Here is a 6000-nt window from a genome sequence, read left to right as displayed (position 1 = left end):
AACCCACTGGAGGTCCAGGAAGAAAAGCGCAAATTACAGTGGATCCAAATCAAATTTTGACTAGTTCACAACAGTACCATAAATGATGCTCAAACTGAATAATCATATCACACTCCATCCTGCAAATGTCATTTTTAAAAGAAAAATGAATATTCATTTATGATAAAGGTATAAAGATATCAGTCAGTGTATTATCCAAGATCCTCTTCATGAGACATCTTTCCAGTGTTAGCACAAGGAATAGCTGTGTGGGGAAACTGGTTTTGTTTTTTTCCTATAGCTATCATGAATTACATAGATTATCAGATTTTTTCTCTTCTCACCAGCTGCAAGAAAGATCATAGTCAAATTGGAAACGCTAAATATTACCTCTAGCAAGTATTTAGGTATTTGTAATAAGCACCTCATTCCTCACTCCATTTTATTTCCCAACTGATTCTCTTTCTCACTAAGTTTTAAAAAGTTACCTCTACTGTATATAAAAAGTTATGGGATCAGACATCATTTATGACCATCTCAGTTCTGGAAATACAAAATTTGGGGTTATTGGAATGTGGGTATATGCTATAGCTAACACTATGGGGATGACTGAGTTCACCAGTAAAAAGCATAAAAAAGCAAGAGGAGGACCAAAAGCAATGTCAGCCACTAACGGTGGGGTGAGTGGAAGAAGGACAGCCATTGAAGGAGACTGAGAAAGGAGCCAGGACTAGCAATGATGCTGAACAAGTGAATTTGCTGATGGACCAGTTGGAGTGCCCAGTGTCAACATTGCTAGTGCAGTAGGGCAGTAGAGAAAGGACAATGAGCTGGGCATTAACTGAACATCGTGACTTTTGCAAGGGTATTTGCAGTGAATTCTGAAGGTGGAAGCCAGACTCTGGAGTTAAAGTGGAGGGGGAGGCATCAGGAATAAAATTTTCTTTTTCAGATACTTGGCTGGGAAGAGGAGGGAATGAGGTAAGTGTCAGAGAGGCAGGATGCAGGAAAGATTCTTTGGGTATGTCAAAAGCCTGAGTTTCTGGGATAAATAGAAAAGTGCTAGTGAAGAAGAGATGCTGGAGGGGACGAGAGAATGAAAGGGGAAGCTGGGAAGAGAAAAACAGATGATACAGTCTTGAGACAGAGGCTGAGACAGTCTTGAGACAGAAGAGATGTAATCAGAGGAAAGGATCATCTCTAGAAATCCATCAGGTCACCAGGGAAAAAAGACCAGTCTACCAAGTTATTTGACACAGCATGCCTGCATTTTTAAAATGTTTCAGCCTGTTCTGTTGCACTTTTGAAGACAGAGCCACGGTGACCTATTTAGAAGCCAGCCAATAGAAATAGTGGCTTAAGGTATTGTGTTTTGTTTTTTAAGTTAATCATCCTGGAAAATTTCAGCAGTGCTTAGGAAAAATCTTCCCCTGCCTTTTTTTTTTTGTTCTTTTTTTCTGTTTTGATGTAACCATTAAAGTATCAAAAACACATTCTTTTTTAACACTAATGAATACCTAGATAAAATATTCCATGAATGAATACTTACTGTTTGTGCGGTGGAAAAATAAAGGTTTGCCAACAATGAACACTGGGGCTCCCAGACGTGCACTTCCAGATCTCATTCCTTCAGATCCTCTCCACACAGGTATTACGTCCTCTGTGTTCATGGACACAGGACTTAAGCTGAAACTAGAAACAATTTCAAGTTGTGCCCACATCCATCTCATATGGCACCTCCTGCTGGAAAAAAAAATGACCACCTGAATCATAAAAAGTGTGCAGAGAAACAAGCACTTTTATGTAACTTGATATTGTGAATACTTTTGTCTATGATTATTCACAATGAAGGGACGTCCTTGATGGCTCAAGCGGTGAAGAATCTGCCTGCAATGCAGGAGGTTCAGGTTTGATCCCTGGGTCGAGAAGATACTCTGGAGGAGGAAACAGCAGCCCACTGCAGTATTCTTGCCCAGAAAATCCCATGGACAGTGGAGCCTGGTGGGCTATGGTCCACAGGGTCGCAGAGTCAGACATGACTGAAGCGACTGAGCACACACACACATACACACACACTCACACACTCACTCACACACTCACAGTGAAGATACCTAGGACATCAGCTCTCCTCAGTTCCAAAATAGGCAGCTGGTCTTTATCCATAAAAGCTTCACTGCTTTTTAATCTTATCACTGACACCTACTAGGAAACAGTATAAATTCCACATATCTCTTCCTGTATTCAAATTTTCTTTTGGCTTCTTAAGATCATTTGGATTCTCTATCCTTAACAATTTAAGTTAAAATCTAATAGAATCAGGAAATCAGAATTTCCAGTTCATCTTATAATAAAATTAATAGTTTATTAGGCTCAATTTTGCTAATAATGCAAAGAAATGTTTTAAAATTAAATATAAGAATTTGGGAAATAAAAGGACTCTTTCCTGGTTACTAGACACAGAGCTATATTTAAAAATATATTAAACTGATATTTTTTAAGTCAGAACTGATTACATATGGTCTACACATAAGCAAAAGTTACATTTATTTGACTAAATAATTTTCTTAGGCAACTATAAGAACAGAACTTCTATGTCTTGTTTGTTTTCAGGCAAACCAACATGTTCAATACACAAAAGTGCTAAGTGACTGGGGAGGAAGGTGTATTAAGAGATTGCAGAGACCTGGCCTGTTCAGAGAATGCCTGATTCTAAATACAGCATTTGAACTGCAATTTGAAGTGTTGATACGATTTCAACAAGACAAGAATTGAAGGAAGAAATGCCAAGTAGAATGGCAGAGGCAATGCCAATGAGAGAAAATTGAAATGTGCATGTTTTTAGTCATCCTACCAAAAACCAGTCTTCTGTCATCTGCTAACCTCTAAAATATGTAAATGAAACAAACACATTACCTAGTCTCAAAGTTCCCCCCAGGACACTGGAAGAGCAGCATCAGCAACCCCACAGCAGTGTGTCTGTTTTCTGCCTTTAATATGCTTTGAGCAACCAGAAGAAAGCAGCTGAAGCTCTGGCTTTGTTAGAGATTGGCATGTCAGGAGAGTAGGAAAAAGGCCATCCCAGCAGAAAGAACAGCATATGCAGACACACAGACGTTTTTCCTGTAGTTTCTAATTATGTAACTGTGAGGAGAAGAATAACAACATCTAACTCATTACATTTGTCAGGTACAGATATTAAAACCTCATTGAATCTTTAGATATGCCTCTGATGAAGGTACTAACTCTATTTAACAGATGAGGAAATTGAGATACAGGGGATAAGTAACTTGCCCAGGGGCACAGAGCCAGAAGGGAGGATTTCAACTCAGGATGTCTGGCTCCAGAGCCCACATGCTTAACTGCAGTGTCACCACAGATAACCTATGTGGTGAGGTCAAGGAAATGTGGGAGATTTGCTCTAACCAATTCTATAGTTGGAACAGCTGTATTTTTCAAGCCTGAAAAGTTATCTGGAAAGCAGCCATCCTTAAACATGCATTGAGCCCTTAAAACATTCTACCCAACATACTACCACCTCTGTCCTTAGGGCTCTTCTATTTCTGGTTGGAAATTTTGATGGACTGCTATCATATTTTCTTCTGCAAACCTCCCTTGTCTTGAGAACTTCTCTCCCCACCGCTACCCTAGTGGGGACTGCCATGTTCTTGCACGAGACGTTTGGTCACCACTGATGGATCTAGAGGTGTGCCTGTCTGTGGGCTTGACTGAACTACAACTGAGAAGTGACAGCTGATAAACCTAGTGGCAGGAGCTATGAGATACAAGACTCGGCATCATCAGCCATGTGTTCTCAGCCACACAGAAGACGTTGCTCTACAGCAGTGGAGGGCGAAACCAACAGTCAGAAAGAAACACGTTTGAGAGTTGGAGAGAGCAGGAGCTCTGAGGGCATTTGAATGTCTAGATCCTGTTGTCCCTAAGGTCTCCTCCACCTGAATTTAGGTCATATAAGATAAACCTATAACCTTCCAAAACATTCCCCTCTTTCTCAAACCAGCTGGAGTTCTACCATTTGCAATCAAAAAGGTACTAACATAAGCATAAAGAATTAATTTGCATAAAAATACCTTTATAAACAACTGGCAAACAAGGGCTGCTGTGTCACTGTGTGAAATATTATTTACATATACACAATAGTAGGAAAAGTGTGAGCGGGGACCCTTTTCTAAAGGTAGTGATTGGCAACAGATAATTTAATTCATGTTGCCAAGTGGTTCAACTTCAACTACTCTTATTGAGACCATCCCTCTCTGATGCCAGAAACTTTAGGGCTAGGTGAGCCTATGTGCTTTAAACCATGGCAGCTTTCTAAGCACTCAAAGAATCTGGAGGAGATGCATTTCTAAGTCAAATGGTACACAAGTTATGACTCCACAGTAAAGCAACTGATTTTTAAATAAATATACCGGAGTCTAAAGCCCAAATGTGTGCTTTTTCATTTAAAGCCATCAACCTAGGACCACACACTTAGTCTGTGAGGCTGTCTCAAAGCAGCATTGGAACTCCATTAGGGAGATGGCCTTCACAGCTTACCATCTATCCTCTAAATATCCCTAATGGTACCAAACATTTATCACTGGAGGCAGATCTAGAGTTTTGGAATGATCAAACTATCTGGAGCCAAGACTTAATTAAGGTGAGTGATCCAGCTTAAAAAACTACTTGGCACCAGAAATAATATTTGAATATAATATGGATATAGATTTCTTCTTTCATTATTGGCAAACCACTTCTGACAAGTGATTTTCCTCAGTTATGTACTGTTATAATTTTATAATACAGTTTAACTGCAAAGCAGAATTTTTAAATCTTTTAAATTTATAAGAAGAAAATCTCCTCCCCCTAAGTCCAAGATCTGATAACAAGGGATGTGTCCCCAGAAGTGTTTGGATGTATTATGTCAACTTGTTTAAAAAGCAAAAAATATTACTTTAGACTTTTACAGAATCTTCCATTCTAGCCTCAACTGTAATGAATTATCTAGAAATATGAAATATCCCCCCCAAGAGGGACATTTATGACTTTGAAGGATTAGAAGGGACAATTCTTCACTCTAAGTTCTTCCCTCTAAATGTGATAATCTTCTCTTTGAGAAGCATAGCAGTTAAATTTTTTTTCATTTGTTGCCTTTTAAAAAGTTTCCTTCCTCTGTAAGTTATTCTTTCTGCCTACCCTATGAGGTCACTGAGTCTACTGAGGACTCCCCTAACAGTCTAGGAGACAAGGATGTCGGAAGCTTCTCTTCATCTTTTCAGAAATGTTACTGCTATAGAGCACTTCCAAAACCTTTTTTACATGTTCTCTGTTTACTTGTAGATCACAAGGGTTACAAAGCAATCTCTTCTGGTCCCAGAAAATACATTTGATTTGGAAATTCTTACACCAGCAAGATTGTGCAAATATTATTTGTAACAGTTATTTCTTAAATAAATAAATAAAACCCCAGAAAATCTTTTTAAAACATCATTTCAAACAATACAAATGGAAATGTGACACGCATGGCATGGCTGTCTGTTTTACTTGCACTGTTTTACTGTTTCATATTCTGAGCAAACAGAGAGGCTATTTTCCCCCAAGGGTTCAGGAGGGCATACGATTTCATTTCTTCAGAAAATTGTTTCTCAAGATTTCAATCTTCTTCGCTGGAGATGACAAAACATAATATCAGAAACACTTATGCTTTTTATCTACTATATTTTCAAAGCATAAATAAAAGCTCAGTATACATTTAAGACAGGTAGATTCAAACTTAGGGATAAATCCCATACATATCCAAATAGTTTTATCATGTAAGAACATTTTAATTTTAAAATGTTTAAGAGAAGATCAACAGAAAGACTAGCCCTTTAAAAATATTTTGCACTGTCACTCATTTAACTCAGACACCATTCAATTTTCTAAATCTTGGGGTTAATGAGACAAGTAATAAAAAAATTAATTTTTAGAAAAAGGGATTCAAATGGGCAGCATTCAACCAGAGCTTCTTTTTTCTTTTTCTTT

The 6000-nt window shown here is 38.2% G+C and overlaps 1 long non-coding RNA gene across 1 annotated transcript in view; it reads right to left on the bottom strand.

Moving 5' to 3' along the window:
* Positions 1-5099, bottom strand: part of LOC145543550 (uncharacterized) — a 7620-nt gene extending 2521 nt beyond the window's left edge. Inside the window, exons 1-2 of the long non-coding RNA XR_014080807.1 lie at positions 2893-5099; positions 1529-1671 (exon numbers count right to left, since the gene is read on the bottom strand). This is a non-coding gene — a long non-coding RNA (uncharacterized LOC145543550). The remainder of the gene's footprint in view (positions 1-1528; positions 1672-2892) is intronic.
* Positions 5100-6000: the final 901 nt, after the last annotated feature.

The sequence above is a fragment of the Giraffa tippelskirchi genome, chromosome 3, assembly GCF_054371585.1.
Source record: "Giraffa tippelskirchi isolate mGirTip1 chromosome 3, T2T-mGirTip1v1.2.pri, whole genome shotgun sequence".
NCBI lineage: Eukaryota > Metazoa > Chordata > Mammalia > Artiodactyla > Giraffidae > Giraffa > Giraffa tippelskirchi.
Note: the sequence above shows the minus strand (reverse complement) of the source record. Positions and strands in the feature narration are given on the sequence as shown.